The sequence below is a fragment of the Garra rufa genome, chromosome 3, assembly GCF_049309525.1.
Source record: "Garra rufa chromosome 3, GarRuf1.0, whole genome shotgun sequence".
In the NCBI taxonomy this organism is placed as follows: Eukaryota; Metazoa; Chordata; class Actinopteri; order Cypriniformes; family Cyprinidae; genus Garra; species Garra rufa.
This window is the reverse complement of record NC_133363.1, coordinates 893,244-908,615: the sequence shown is the minus strand read 5'-3', so window position 1 is coordinate 908,615 and position 15,372 is coordinate 893,244. Positions and strand designations below refer to the sequence as shown.

At 34.5% G+C, this 15,372-nt stretch overlaps 1 protein-coding gene across 1 annotated transcript in view; it reads right to left on the bottom strand.

Annotated features, from left to right (window-relative positions):
- Positions 1–15,372, bottom strand: part of LOC141332501 (receptor-type tyrosine-protein phosphatase delta-like) — a 412,589-nt gene that overhangs the window by 217,032 nt on the left and 180,185 nt on the right. The window contains 1 exon segment of the mRNA XM_073837637.1: positions 358–406. The gene's annotated coding sequence lies outside the window, so the exon portion shown is untranslated.

Genomic DNA, 15,372 nt, shown 5'->3' with positions numbered 1-15,372 from the left:
GAATGTGAGTGAATGTGGAGCAGATCCGTTCAGATGACACACGTCCTGAAGAAGCGGATCTGCTGAGGCAAATGAACGCATGCGATCGTTCATCAGCGACATCTCCGTAACATCTGCAAGACGTCAACAACCCACAGAACATTACAGAGACGAGAGCGGGACCAATCCACCAAACCAAACCAAACACACTACAGATCTCCTGTCACAGAACCATCAGAGCCTTCAACCGGATTCATCTTCATCTGATCACAACCAAACTAACCATCACTAACTCATCCACCACGAGCCTCAAACTCGCTTCATGCACATCTACAGGTTTATCAGGACGTGAGAGTTGTGTGTTTGTCTTGGTCTTACTTTGAGGTTGCAGGAACGGAAATCAGTGGAACATTTTCCCTCCGGAGACCTGCACAAAAACACAGACAGTATTATGAGAAAATACATACAATCAGTCACAAACAAATGCATGATGCAAGTTTGTACAATGTATGTGAGAGTGTATCCATCTCTATAATTATAGATCATTCAGTGGCGTTCAAAAGTTTGAAATTATATATTTCTTTATGTTTTTGAAAGAAGTCTCTTCTGCTCAGCAAGCCTGCATTTGTTTGATTAAAATAAATAAATAAAAATATTAAATATTATTACAATTTAAAATGACTGTTTTCTATGTGAATACATGTTAAACTATAATTTACTTCTGTGATGCACATTTTTAGCATCATTACTCCAGTCTTCAGTGTCACATGATCATCAGAAATCATTCTGATACATTGAAAAAATATGTAAATTTACTTAAATTTTATTTTGCAAGTTTATGCACGCATATTTTTTTTATTTTAAATTTAAGTATAGAATTAAGTAAAATCTACTTAAAGTAAGTAAAATTAGCAAATGAAATAAGTAAATATAATGTTTGATTAATTTATTTTTTAAGTAGTAATTTCTACTTAATTATTTTAAGTTTACTCTCAAGTCCTCAAGTACAATTCACTCAGCCACAGTTTGTGAACTTTACTCATCAGAGGACTGAAAAAATGCCATTAAAGCCTGTGGTTCACTTACAAACATGTACGTAAGCAAGTAGACGGCTCCTTGTTGTTTTTAAGGTTATATGTTGACTCAGTGTAGTTACTAACAAAGAGACCTCAATACTGGGCTCATGATACACAATGATGCTAACAATCAGTGAATAGTTTTTGAGTATGAACGGCTCATTTGGAGTAGAAAATGAACTCTAGATGTTACATAAAACAGTGAAAATACATCTCGAAAACATAAAAATAAACAATTCCAAGTAAAATATACTTATACTTTCAAATTTTAAATTCTACAAGTTTAAATTGAGTACTAATATTGAATTTATTTTCTTGCCTGAACTAAATTAATTAATGTAGAAGTTACATTTGTTTCTTCTGAAATATTGATATTGATAATAATATTTCTGATTATTATCAACGTTGAAAACAGTTGTGCTGCCCAATATTTTTGTGAAAACCATCATACTTTTTTATTTTTTCAGGATTCACAGATGAATAGAAAGTTCAAAAAACATTATACATGTCTCGACTGTCACTTCTGATCAATTTAATGCATGGTTTGATCACATTGATCTGTTGTCATATGAATTCAAGTCTGAAAACAAAGACACAGTCTTGATTTTTGGGTGAACTTTTGGGTGAAGTCACTGATATAGCACTCAGATACAGTGTATAATTGTTATGATATTTCATCTGTATCTTGTAGAAATAAAAATGTGCATAATGACGACTCATTTGAATTTCATTTGGCAGCAGTCGTATTGAAAAGTGACTCTGACATTTTAGGATAATTGTGCCGTAACATTGTTATTTTTCATTAGAAATGTTGATTATATGCTTGGAGGAACACAAAATGTGACCGTCAAACCTCAAAACGTGTAAATTTAGGATTAATGGAGGCATGTTTCATTCTGGATAGAAATTACACTGTCAGATGTGTGTGTGTGTGTGTGTGTGTGTGTGTGTGTGTGTGTGTGTGTGTGTGTGTGTGTCCTGTTAAAACTGATTCACATCAACAACATCATCAAGATTAAGGGTTTACGGCAAATGAACGTCTCTGTATCAGACATCTCTGGGTTGAGTTTCTGGATGATTGAGCTTTGACATTTCATTACTGAAATCTAGAAACATCACGTGCTTTTATGATGTTCTACTGCGCTGAGATGACAATTTTGGCCCCGTAATATTAAATAAATCTGTACATATTGTACATGTGCTGAAAAAAAAATACACATACACAACATCAAACACAATGCATGGAAATATTTCAGATGAAATCCTCTGTGGTGGATTGTGAACATGTAATTTTGTTCATGTATAATCTCAACAAAACAAGAGGATCAAAAATTGCTTGTTGTTGTTGTTTTTTTAATTAGTGTTTTTTTTTTTTTTTTTTTTTTTTTTTTTACATAAAATATATTTACATATAGTGCACAAGACAAAATAACTTGTGAAGATTCAGAATACTTAAAACTAATAACATAAATCCTCCAGGTCCTATCAATAAACACATACGCACACAAATCATCTGAATATGTTGACTCAGCTCTGAGCCGGTGGAAACGTACAGCCATTATTGTGTCAAATAAAACAATTATTATTATAATGATTTACATATACAATATTCAAAGCAAAGCAATATATTCAGTAAAAAAAGTCAAATGTCATTGTGCTGAAAGTCAACCTGCACTCTTAAAAATAAAGGTGCTTTAAAAGGTTCTTCACAGCGATACCAAAGAACCATTTTTGATTCCACAAAGAACCATTCAGTTAGAGGCTCTTTAAAGAACCATCTCTTTCTTACCTTTTTATAATCTGAAGAACCTTCTTTCGCCACAAAGAACCTTTTGTGAAGATTTTAAAGGTTCTTTATGGAACCATTTAGACAAAAAAGGTTCTTCTATGGCATCATGAAGCACCTTTAATTTTAAGAGTGTATATATTTGACAAAAATAAACATGTTTAACTCAGTTCATGTCAAATGGTTCAAAGTTTTGTTGTTCAGATATAAACAGAATCCCTCAAATAAAATTATTTGTTTTAGTTTATAAATACAGATCAAGGCATTTTTGCTCAGCCGAACACAAATATAAAGTAAATTTAACGTTGTTTTAATTGTAGTACCATATTAAAAACACCTTCACTTAACCAACACTTTATGAAAGAAAGCTAGTGTCTATGTAGACTAAAAAATAAATGTCATTATAGTATTTACAATTTTACTCACACTGCAGTTGTTTGAACCCGTAAGGTTTTATTTGTCCTCCAGGAATCCGCATGATTTCTGAACTGCAACTGTCAAACTCCATGAATGTCCGATCAGCTTTTATATCCGATGTCTGTTGTTTGTGTTTTTATTTATTTATTTATGGATTAAACCCTCTGGGCCTCTTCGGTCATTTTTGACCGAAAAATTTTATGTTTTGAATTTTTAAAAATCGTAGCTTCATCAGAATGAGATGACACTTGGTGACTTTTGTTGCATTAGCTATGTGAGTACAAAAAAAAAATCAGTGACATGATTCGGATATGTAAAAGGGTCAAAAAAAAATTAGTCACACTTGGCTCCTTCGCGGTCAAAAATGACCGACATAGGAAATGAATGGGAAATACGAAAAAATGTGATAATTCAGATAATCTTTTGGTAATACAAGCTACAAATGAGCAACTGTGCTGAAAAGAAGTGTTCAGCAAGCAAGGACTGACACTCTAAAATAACAAAAGTACAGAACTGACACACACACACACGCGCACACACGCGCGCACACACACACACACACAGACACACACACAGACACACACACAGACACACAGAAATAAGCAGAAAAATGCAAAACCTGATATTTATCCAATCAAAAAAATATCTAAACCTTGCCAAAACTTATCTTTTAGAATGTCTGAATATATTTCTAAATGCAAAGCCTAATAAAATGAAGAAACAGTAAAAAGAAAAAAAACAATAGGAATCCCAAAGCCCCTGTATATGTGTATATAGGGAGATACAGGAGTTTACATGGCATTACACAAGTTTTTATTTTTTATGCCACTAGATGGTGCAATTTTCACTTTAAAAAAATGGATTTTAAATGCTTTTACTCTATTTTAATGTGAAATGTTGTATTTATTGAAAAATAATAAATACATAATTAATTAAAAAATATAATATAAAATATAATTCTACTGGGAAAAAATTGCTCATTAAAACTGTATAAATATCGCATAGATTCATAAAAAATGCTCAAAATTCTAAATAATAATTACAAAATATTATTGAACAAAAATGTATTTAATTGATTTTCCTGAAGAAAAAAAAAAGTTACTTTTTAAGGCTTCGGTCACTTTTGACCGCGAGGGAGCCAAGTGTGACCCCTTAATGAGGAGGCCCAGAGGGTTAAAGCGAGTCAGGAATGCTGCGTCGCTGCTGTTCAACAAATGGCGGCATTATCAGTTCAAATGGTTCAAATCTGCCGCCATTGTCGTTTGCGCGCTAATGGTGGGCGGAGCCTCTGGCGCGCAACGTAACCGAAGAAGTTCCCGCTGATTTGAAGTTAACGATAACTAAACGGTAACGATCTTTTCATTCACACTGTCGGACAGAGCAGCCGGTGCAGGTGAGTAATATTGGGTAAAACATGTAAATAAAGGTGTTTCAGTCTTATTGCTGTTGACTTGCTGCAAAGCATTTACCAGTTTCAAGCTTTTCTGATTAAGCTACATTAATCATAAAATGCTTAATTTTAAAATAAATGAAGTCATTTGAGTTTGGTGTAGGATAGATCTTTAAACTTAAAAATAAAATATGATAGTAAGTGAGCAAAATAGTTTGCCGCTGCATTTGAAACTGATTTAATGTTAATGTATGATGTAACAGGGTTCGGAGTCTGAATCGAATTAAAGAATGAATCTGAACTGGATATTGTGTTTTCACATGTGTACAAATGTGACTTTGGCATATAAATAATAAACTATTATTTGCATTGCTCATTAGGTACAATAATGTGTCTAATTAAAGCCTGAAACCAAACATAATAATCAGTCAGGATAGCAACATTATTACTTCATAATAATAATATAATATTAATAAAAAGGCCGCTTAATTGTATGTTCAGACAGTACACTGTTTGTTAACACACTTAAGTACACTTTAACACGAAAAGTCTACTAATAATGACAAATTATAGTTTATTTTAATGTAAAATTAAACCATTTTGTTTTAAGAATTGTTGTTGCTTTAAAATATACACTTGTTTTAACATACTAAAGCACATCTAAAGTACTTGATTATCATGTTCAATGCAGTGTGCTATTTGATATTTTTGGATTGGATTTATTTATTCTTTACTATCTTTACATGATATAATACATTTACAAATTTTGGATTTAAGTTTCTGTCTAGAACCAAACATCATAATATAAGACTGGGTTTTATTAAGCACTCATTTGTTATCCAAAATCTAATCTTGTAAAATATTAAAATCATATTAAAGAGATAAGTGAATTTGTAAAATATCAGAATTAGATACATATATCACAGTGTCATCAGCATAAAGTTGAACATTACATTTATTGAAAATTAACAGTGAATTATTAACATAAATAATAAGTGGTCCTAATATTGAACCTTGGGGCACATCTCTTTGTTGAACCAAAAAATTAGATTCATTCCCATTTAATACTACACATTGTTTTCTATTATGCAAGTTATGGTTTAAACCACATCATTGCATTTTAACAGTCAATTAAATTATCAATTTAATTCAATTATCAAAAGCTTTGGATAAATCAAGAATAACTGCACCTGTGAGTTTACCATCAGCAGCAGCTGAACACACATCATTAGTATTTATTATTTAGTTAATATAAGTTAATATATTTCAAAAGTACTAAATTACTACTTCATTATTGCAAAGGTGAAATAGCAAATATATTTAAATGCATGCCATGCCCGTTTCGGTAGAAATAACAGTTGTATTAATGTTACTAATGTTTAGTTTTTCATATTGCAAAAATGAAATTGTATAAAGAGGCAGTTATGCCCTGTTCACAAAATGTCTCAAAAACAATTCAAAAGTTCAGCTATTGCATTTAATACAGATGTGAACTATTAACTGCAATTAGCTTGCAGTTCAGGCTCTTAAAAACATTGCATTTAGTTTATATACTTGAGTCTATTCTTTGATCTTAAGCATATTATTCCGTATCAAGTACTCTGTTTTAAAGTGCGCTAAAGTGCCCTTGTTTTGGTTTGTGATGTTGGCGTGTCGTCTGAGTTGAAGCTGTATTCGCTGCTGGATCGGTTCATTATTTTGTATATATATATATATATATATATATATATATATATATATATTTTTTTTTTTTTTGCCTGTGTCTGACAGAAGTTCATTTGCAAACAGGAGGCATTTGACTTTCTCTCTCATTTCGGCTTTAATTTGTGCCCCTTCACAGTGAAATTAACCCCTCTTCATTTCCCATCACTGTCAAGAGCGGGTCGCCACGGAAACGGTTACTGTGGCAACAAAGGGAGGCAGCGACCGTCGAGCCTCCTCCTCCTCCTCCTCCTCCTCTGAGCTCTGGATGAGGGGCTCGTTACAAAAATGGGCTCAGCCATGTTGAATTAGCACTAATTAGGATAATTACGCTCAGTCTCTCTCTGCTAAGGGAAAATGGCTTCCGCAGAAAGTGGATGAATAAATTAGACAGAAAGCCACGGCGTTTCACAATCACAAGGCATTGTGGGCGACGGCGGATCCTGACAGAGCGGACCGAGTCGCGCATTTACGATACGGCCGTTTTAACGCGTTCTGCTGCGACGGCCGACTCCTGCGACGCTTCTAGTAAACAAATGAAACGCTGTGATGTTCCAGAGGAGCTGGAGGAGCTCCAGAGATGCTCTCAGAGCTTTGGCAGACAAACACCTTTAGCTGCGAGCTGGATTCGGCCAAATGTTTCCTCTGTGTGTGTGTGTGTGTGTGTGTGTGTGTGTGTGTGTGTGTTCCACATCAAGTTTTACAGTCATTTTATGTTCTTAGTGCCGTAATGCGGCATATGTGATGTGGAAGATCGAGCAGGAGATAGCAGTGCTGCAACAACTACAACTCTGTAGTTCACTGGAAAAAAAAAAAAATGCAGATTTAATGGTAAAAGATAAGGATGTAACGATAATTATCAATATCGTGGTATCATGGTAGCAAAACTGTCACAGACTACCTTCAGACTGATGGCAGAAGGTCTGAGAACCTTGGCCGCTTTGAATGACCAAGGCCCGCCCAAGAGGCCATATGACTGACAGGTAAAGCAACCAATCACGTTTCATTTTGTGCCGCATCATGTTTAGGGGCGTGGAAATGTCGCCACAATAACAGACTGGACGTGTTTTAAAGATTATATGCCACGAACTTTCACATACTTTTGAAAATCCAGCTTTTAGTTGATCCCGATAAGTTGTAAGTAGGGCTGCCACTAATGATTATTTTTATATAGATTAATCTATCGACTAATTTATTGATTAAGCAATTAATCTAAACGACTAATTTCCCATATAAAATCAACAATTTTACTTAAGAACATTTTATTTATAATAAAATCAATTAATTGGAGGTGCTTTTAATTATTAAAATTTAATGGAACCATTAAAATTGAATCCAGAAAAGACAATGAAACTGTAAAACTCAATTAATTATACACGCTTTTTGATTAAACTATTTGAATTTAAATTTAACCATTAAAAAAAATAATAATAATAAATAAAAAAAAATTAAATGGAGAAAAAAAAGAATATTCAAATAAAATGGATCCCAATAATAATAAATATTAAATTTTTCTTGTGGTAATAAAAATAGATGTAAGTGAACAATACCCTTAAAAAGTACTTAATACAAATATAATAGCAATGACGCAATAATAATTAGTTCAAAAAAGGAATCGAAAGCAAGAAATCATGTTTTTATTGCACAAAACTGTTAAAAAACATAATGTATTATACACAATAGAGCTAAAATAGATGCAAGAGCTAATGTGCATTATGCATTACAACAGAGACCTGCAGAGGGCGTCAACGGCCTGACAATTGTTTTTACACTTCGCTGCGTGATCTAATCCTTGTTTGATATCGACTAAGCAACATTTAAGTCAAATGTCCACTTAACCTTTAATATTTGGTCATATCTTTACCACAGAAATGCTATAGCCACAGTAACTAAATTAATATGTGAACATCAAAACATGTAAACTCAGAGTGAGGGTTTAAACTTTTATTTTGAAATCGCGATGAACGCTTAGGAGAAACGTCAATATCTTTCTCATTGTGCTGAGTTTGCATAGGTTTATAAATGATTTACCTTACAAATATGATGAAATGGTGCACATTGCGTTCCCAGATGAGCGTTATAATAAACCCAACCGTACGTAGCATACACGCATGTACATACTTGATGTACATATATTAAACCTGCATTGCATATATTTATTTAACTGAATCGTAGCGTTTGTGAATTCACAATTATGCTTTTTAAATGGTTTTAATATATTATGCATCCTTGGAAAACAGTCTAATAACGCCTTTCATGGATTCTTGTCCGTGAAATGTGCCACTTCTGGCATTTTGCTAGTCATTCGACGCGGGCAAAATTTAATCGAGGATTTTTACAAATCGAATAGTCGATTACAATCAACAAATCACGAAAGCCCTAGTTGTAAACACGACGGCTTTCTTTTTTCATGAGGAGGTTTGACTCCACAGCTTTTTTGTTTTCAGGCGGAATGTTAAAAACACGACACACACGTCTCCCGGAAATCCTGGATAAGGTAACCAATCCAATGACAACTTCAAAACTCCTGAAATGTTCCTAGTGAAGTGTGCCTTACACATTAGACGTTTAGCCAACAGTTTGTGAGCGTGATGTCTGAGGCTGAGACTACATGACGATATCAAATCAGGTCTTTTGAACAAAAAGTGTAGATTTTTCAAATATTCTAACATGAAAGGTCTTTAAAGTTGTGTTTTGGGATGCTTTGGCACAGAATCTGTCAAACAACTAAAACCAAAATATGGCTTAATCCTATCATCAGGTCACGTCGTTCAGGCGATCATCTCATGATCCGGTGTTTTCCGCACCTCAGAACGGCTCTGTTTACACTGAATGAATGCAGTGAATTGGTTTATTGCATGTGCTGTCAGTTTAGTGCATGTTTTGGAACACAACAGCCACCAGTTATGCTTTTTTTTTTTTTTTTTGCGGCAGATGATTACAGCATTTCACTAGATTTGTAGTGAGGCATGTTTTTGTGAGCCTGTTTTCACTGAAGCTGGAGTTTTCTGTCAAAGTTAAAGCTTAAAAGTGCAGTATGAAATGCTAATGGCTAACATTACTGCAGTCTAAAGTCAAAATATCTCTTTCTCAAGTGTATAAATTAGGAAAGAAGTTTTGTAATTTCCCCACTGCGGTGTAAAGCAAAAGGAATATATCTATGAAATATTTATTTATTTATTTTACAGTGTAATTGTTTTACAACATACGGCTAATACTGTCATGGGCATGGGCGACATTAGGGGGGGGCAAGGGGGGGGCAGTTGCCCCCCCTGTGGTTAGTCATGGAATCCTCTACAGCCCCGCTGCAACTGCTTTAGCCAAGCTTAGGCTCGGTTGTACTTGGGAACTAGACGGTGCTATTATACCCTCAAACGAAAGCAAAGCAATTGAAGATCTGGCAAACTATCCAACGTGTTTTTGCAGCGTTGAGCAATGTAGCCAATCACAGACATATCTGTTGTTTCCGAACAATTAGAAACACTTGTCAGAATTCACTCACTGCTGAAAGCGCCTGATCGGTTTTTATTAAGTGCCGTTTTGTGCGTTCGTGAATCATCTTGAGTGTAGACGCGATGTAAATAAAATATTGTGTAGTTTAGAGAGCTTTATTAATTATAACGGAATTTTGTGAGATCTCTATGAACTTTTAGTGATAATAAGGGGAGCGTGCTTTGCACTTTCCAGGCTATAATCCATTTAGAATTTGTATGAAACTTTCGTTTTTCGGCACATGCAAGCTGATATGTTTTGGGAGTGACATTTGCATATTTACGCTGGGTTTATTCTCGAAATAACGGTGAAGCAATAGACGGGATAAAAATATATTTTCCCCTTCTCCCAAAACAACTTACTGTTTCAGCTATAAAATAGTTCAGTTTTGTATGTAATGGCAAAATGTTTATATTTAGTTTCGTTTTTTATTTAGCTAATTTAGAAAAACGCTTGGAGCATTTTTTATTCGTTAAATATACAACGTTATATATATATTTACCGAACAGCGCCCAGCGGAAGACTGATCATAGTCTGTTTGATCAGTTTGCCTTCTCAAATCATCACGACTTGCCTAAAATGAAATCTATAGATAAACAGTTCAAGTATAAAACAATGGTATTTAAAAGTTACAGATAAATGTGCGCTATATGCGCATAGTTTGTGCAGAAAGTGGAAGCTAAAGCTTGCAGGACAGGTACCAGCGCGATCACTTGCATTTTTTTTCATTGGAAGCAATTTAAAATTATCCGTCATTTTTGCTCACAAAGTACGAGTAATACATCGAAAAAAACGTTACAGCATTTTTATAAAATAAAGAAAACAAAAATTATGTGCTTTCTGCCGTCTGGTTCTTGAACAGGAGTGCTTAACAAAATGAAGCGAAATGCATGCCTCACAGACATAATAAATACATTTATAGAAAGCTTTAAATTATTACTTAACGAAATAAAACAAATCAAAAGCACAAACTCTTTCATGTAATCCGTAAAGATGAATTTATCTCTAAAGGTGCGTCCAAAAACGAGATTGCGAGTCTTTGCGACACTGACTCAGAATACACAAATTAATTAATAAATAATTCATTTATGTCCGTACTCTTTCCTCGACACATTCATTGCTATTTATTTTTGCCGGTGCTTGGGGCGAGTTTTAGCCTATTGTGCTTGAACGCGGATTCAGCTGCGCTAAAGCACACTAAACGGTGTCTGAGTCGGTCTCAAAAGTGAAAGCGAAAGTGAAGTTTCGTGTTGTTTCCACCAGCGCGGCATTTTTTTTCTTCACCATAATTGATGGATGTCTAAATTATGAAAATAAGGAGAAGCCTAAAACAGGCCCGATGCCGGCCCGGGTCTGAACTATGACGTGAAAATTGTCCCGAAGCCGTAGCCCTGTGGTGTAAAAAAAAAGTCAGGGCCCATCGGCCCGGGCTGAAGTACAGCGCTTTAATTGACTGCTTTGATGTGCTGCATTACCGTAGGGCACTGTTTTAATGCTTACATCTGATTTTTTTTCTTGCCCCCCCTGACTCAAGAGTCAAATGTCGCCCATGGTCATGGGAATAAAAATAATATAAAATTGTTATTAGCATTATATTAAAATTTGTTTGGCTTCTTAAACACCAGTGTGAATGTAATTTAGACTGAGACGGTATACGACAGATAAAAAGACGGCTGAGTCCTCTTTAAAGTTCAGGTACAAGAACATTTTTTGACTTAAGTTTTCTTAGTAAAGAACATGGGTTGGACTCTTCATTTGGAACTCTCAAAAGTGCATTAGATAGAAGAATTTAACTTTAAAAAGGCCATTTTTTTTATATCACAATAAATATTGACTTCATATTGTGATATTATCATATTGTGAGATTTTGATATGATTAGGTCCCTAGTAAAATACTATAAAATGATTAGTAAATTAGCTTACTATATATGGTGAAAAACTGTAATACAAAGCAACAGGAAGTGTTCTGGCAAGGTTTGCTCAAGAACATTATGTTCTTCCATTAACGTCTGGTTTTTAATAATGTTCCCAAAATATTAGCACAAAAACATCATTTAGACAATGTTTTCTGAAACATTTTAGTTGGATGTTCATATAACCTTTTTTTTTTTTTTTTTTTTGTTATAACCTGTTTCAGAACATTCAGAGCAGTGCTATTTTAGTTCTAGCTATTTTAATACTATTATACTTTTTGTTAATATTTTTAATTTGATTTTTTTTTTTTTTTTTTTGTGGTATTGTCATTATTATTACAATGTGTTGTTGATAAAAAATGTCAGATTTTATTTATATATTTTAGGGATGCACTGAATATTCGGCCACCGAAAATTTTCGGCCGAAAACGGAAAATGCACTTTTGGGCCATTTTCGGCCGAAAATTTTCGGTGGCCGAATATTCAGTGCATCCCTAAAATATATAAATAAAATCTGACATTTTTTATCAACAACAGAGACTTTTATCACCGAAACTACACGGCCGAAATAGTATGTTGACACAAACAGAAACTGCAGCCTGCATGTGCTTGTCTGAAGCAACACTTCTGCGGTGTGGATGTATTTCAGTATATCTGAGAAAGACCCACGGATAGCGATTTGCAAAACTTGTAATGCCAAAATTTCAAGAGGGGTGTGTCTGCAGTCGTGTGTGCAGCCAGTGATGAGAGCAGAGATCGAGACAGATGCAGCTTTCAGTGAGTGAGAAACAATGGCTTTACGTTGGTGTTACCTCGCAATAATTTAAAGATATGTCTTTTCTATAGACTGTATTTTTATAAACATTTATGTTTTAAACCGTGGAGGTGAGCCAATGGATATCACACAAGCAACATGAAAACTGCGCAATATATTAAAGTGAAAGTAAAAACTGACAGTGCTTTCAGCATCTGACCTGCATTCTCTCAGAGACAATGAGAGACGATTATACTTCATATGCTGATATTAATTTAGTCCCCTACTATTATGTAAGGGTTGTTTTTTGAAAGACTTAAATAAAGCTCTTAATTTGATGAAACTTCAAAAGGCTATCCATTGAATAAATATGAGCGCTGCACGTTTCAAAGTAATTTTCTGCGCTGCTTTGTGTACCATTCTGACAGTGCCTCCTGCTGGAAGAGAAACGCGTAGAGCTGTAAATGTGAACTGATGGATCCACAAGATAACGTGTTATAAAAATGTAAACAATTTAAACAAAGGCAGTAACATATATGTATGTTATTTAAGTAATATAATACTTGATTGATAATAATTGTTTAAATTAATATAACTGATTTATTCTTTGAAACTTTAATATTAATTTATGCAATTGCAATGCCTTGATTTTAGTAAAATTAGTACACAGTCATAGCCATAAATGCAATGGTACTAATAATTGGCATAATTCTTTCGGTGTTTCAGTTTTCGGCCTTGGTTTCCTCTTTTTCGGCTTTCGGTTTCGGCCAAGAATTTTCATTTCGGCGCATCCCTAATATATTTTAATTAATTTTTATTTTAGTTTTGTATTATTTTAGTCATTTTGTGAATGTGACTTTTAGTGCTCTAGTGGCCCAAGCATAAAACTGCAAGTTTGGAAAATTGGGAAAATCAATTTATGACATATTCTCTCATTTGTTCAATTTTGTTAATTTCTATAAACATACAGTAGCTTTAATGTAGCAACAGTAACACAAATGCTGTGTGTGTCAGATTTCCCTCTGCTGACCAAACGCCTTCACAATGACAGTAAAACCTGAGATTAGCTACATTACGAGACGAAGCCAACGATCCCCATGAGAAAACCAGCGTCATAAACATACTAAACAGCCTACTAATGAACACTTAAAAATGCAGTGTGTGTGAGAGAGACTTTAGAGAATATCATTAGCTCAAGATAAAACAACCCAACATAATAACAAACAAACGTCTGTCTATGTGTGTGTGTGTGTGTGTGTGTGTGTGTGTGTGTGTGTGTGTCATCTGCTTCAGTGCTTCCAGAGATCTTCAGCCAGCGGGAAAGAGAAACACAGTTTCAGAGGAAAACACTGACCAAACAGTCAGAGAAATCCAAAGTGAACGGCTGTAAATGGAGGAGATCTGGCCATCGCTCCTGTGCAAACCAGATATTAACAGTGATGATGATGTTTGAATAAGCAGATTGGACGAGCAGCGAAGGTAAACGTCTTTAAGAACACACACACACACACACACACACACACACACACACAGACACAGACACAGACACAGACACAGACACAGACACAGACACAGACACAGACACAGACACACAGACACAGACACACAGACACAGACACACACACACACACACACACACACACACACACACACACACACACACACACACACACACACGCACACGCACACGCACACACACACACACACACACACAGACACACACACACACACACACACACACACACACGCACACACGCACGCACGCACGCACGCGCACGCACGCACGCACACACACACACACGCACGCACGCACGCACGCACACACACACACGCACACACACGGGCGGTCTGAGGACGGCTCTGCCTTCGGGTTTCAGGGCATCAGATGCAGGAAAAGCGAGGAATTAGGGAAGGATTTAATGTGCAGTAAAACACAGCTGAGAGCGAACAGCTTCAGTTTAATCAAGCTGCGCTAATTATCTACAAATTATTATTGAACAATAATGTGATTACTCTAACAGAAACTCTGAAGGGTCCGGTTTCCATCAGACATTAGTCATTACGTTCATAATTTAGTTTTTCCTGCGTGTAGACGGTTAAAAGTCGTTAGCTTCAAAGGCAATCTCACAGAAATACGTCATTATTTTACGCTCTTGCTAATTCTAAGAAATTAATACAGTCTCATTCCAATGTTTCTGTACGATATCCCACTTAAGGTTAGGTTCAGGGGTAAATCTTATGCTTTTCATCATAAAAAAATTAGTATGCTAGTACAAATACTCATACATCATACACAAAACTATATGAAATCATACAAAACGAAACAAAATAGTTATGTTTTTGGCTGTGCGAACATAGAAGAAAAGACTAGAAAAGGGAATTCACGGCAATCAAAGTTGCATATTGTCTAAAGTTTGCAATCATTAAAAAAAAAAGATGTTTAATATGTTCTAAATACTACTACATCTGTCTTTTGGCTTAGAGAATTAACTGTGAATACATTTCCAAACATATTTTTAAATATTTGAAAATATACAAAACGTTTCTTGCTCAAATATGTTTTAAAATATATTTATGCAAATGTACACTACCGGTCAAAAGTTTGGGGTCAGTAATTTTTTTTTTTTTTTTTTTTTTAAATAAATTAATACTTTTATTCATCAAGGGTGTGTTAAATTGATAAAAAAGTGATAGCAAATACTTACACTGTTAGAAAATATTTATATTTTGAATAAATGCTGTTCTTTTGAGCTTTTTATTCATCAAAGAATCCTGAAAAAATATCACAATTTCTAAATAAATACTTTGCAGGGCAACTGTTGCAATATATAATCCAATATAGATCCAATATAGATCATTCTAAT